Raw genomic sequence first — 2086 nt, forward strand, 5'->3', positions numbered from 1 at the left:
TCTCTTAGATTATCTTAACCCTCTAGTTGCAAAATTTTAGTATGATTTCTGATGAGAACTGTATTTTTCACTCAGATTTTTAGGTGATGGCAATTAATAGAATTAGATCAATTTGACCAATGTTGTTTTCATTTTTCCTCTTGTCAGTATTGTCTGATTATGCTAAAAATGAGTGACGGATGTGCATTCTCCCCTCAAAACAGGCTTAATTAATTCAGCTGCGCTCCAACTTTAAAAGCATCTGAAAGGCTTATTTACTCTGTATCTGAATACACACTTGGAGAGAATGAGGGCATGTTGGCCTTAAGCGGCAGAGTCATACAATCTGTGTGTAAATACAGTCAACACATCGTTTTTATTGACGAAGACAGAAAACCAACATTTATTTAGCATGTGCCAAGTTTTGGTCGCACAGTAAGTGAACTGACCTAAGTGACCATCATTTCATTTCCAGACAAATCCACGAGATAGTTATTTCTACTCTAGTGCAAAACATCGGGACAGAGGCTGGCCCAGCTTATCTGCTCAAGGTTCCTGGGCTCTGAGCCACAGGATGCAGACTTGGGGCTTCCTGACCCTAAGGGCTGTGCTTTCTCTCACATACCATGCTACCTCTTGAGAAAGTAAGATTCAGGAACTCTTATAATTATAGTAAGAATTAAATTTTCTAGTGAAGTGAATATAAAAAGGAGTAATTAAAAAGGAAAAAAAATGTGAGAATCCAGGCCCCCAGGGGTCTTTGGTTTCGGATTTGCCATGTGGTGGGGGGCTACCTCAGGGTCCTTCAATAGACGTGGGTGACACTAAAAGCCTTGGGGAAAAAATGAGTGATCTTTTCAGACAGGAGTTGGGTGATGCTATAAATTCTGCAAATTTTTGTAAGATAACAATAGCAGTTTGTGCTCAATGATTGGGTTTGTAAAGAGTACAGACTCTGTGTCAGTGATTTTTCATTGCCAGTTGAGGGATTTGACCTTCATGGGCCTGTGAGCCTCCTCTGAGCTCCCACAATGTTCTCTGCGATAAAGCCAGTGGTAGCCATTTATAGAAGGCTTACCATGGCTGGGCCTCCACTTATCCCTTCCCTGTCCTGTGAGGTAGATATTTTTATCCCCCTCACACATGAGGACATTGAAGCTTAGAGAAGTGAGAACACTTGCTTAAGGATACACAGCTAGAAAGTACAAAACTGATTTGTACTAAGGTCTGTCTGTTGTTGATCACAAAGGCAAGTTCTCAGAACCACTAGGCTGTACTGCCCTTCACACATCTGGTTTTTCCCAGCTGTTTACTTCGCTGACTTTCTCACTGGACTCTGAATCACTTGAGGGCAGAACTGAGTTTCACCTCTGACACCTGAAGCTTCCCATAGTGCCTGACACATGGTATGCACTCTAGAGACATTGAAAGAAAGAAACAGATGGAAGAAGGAGGGAGGAATATTAATAGTTAATAATTAATTAACTACTATAAATATTTAATGTCTATCTTAGTCTTTTTTGCATGTTAATACAAATCTTTCTCTGTATATGCTTAATGTGCAAGCATCATAATATAATACTATTTGGAAACATGCCTTTTTACTTGATAATTTATAATGAGCTTCTTTTTTATGTCACAAAATATTCTTCTAAAAAACATTTTGACAATAAAAAAAATGTGTTCCCTATTTCCCTCTCTTCCCACCAGAAAAATAAGCTGTTTATTGGGGGAATATATCAAACTACATTACCTTGAGATTCTCTTATGGGTTGTACGAGCTTCTAGAACTCTATTTAAAACTCAGTTTCCACAATGATACAGTCATTCTAAAGGTAGAACTAGATAGAGCTATAAGGACAAAGATTAGTAAGGTTATTTCCAACTTTAATTTTGTCTTATGCCAGAGCCACAGTATTTGTGAAATGAAACTAAAAGCCCCAAGAAAGCACAAAAGGAAACTCTCAAGGTCTTGATAAATTACAGCAGCACTCAAGATTTTTATGTTTTAAAAGGATGAAGCAGGTTACCACAAAGAAATTGCATATTCAAGCATGCACATATGTGGTTATCATTCACTACATGCTGATTGTTGACTGGATCTGGT

Source organism: Galeopterus variegatus, unplaced genomic scaffold, assembly GCF_000696425.1.
Source record: "Galeopterus variegatus unplaced genomic scaffold, G_variegatus-3.0.2 Scaffold7894, whole genome shotgun sequence".
Taxonomy (NCBI): domain Eukaryota; kingdom Metazoa; phylum Chordata; class Mammalia; order Dermoptera; family Cynocephalidae; genus Galeopterus; species Galeopterus variegatus.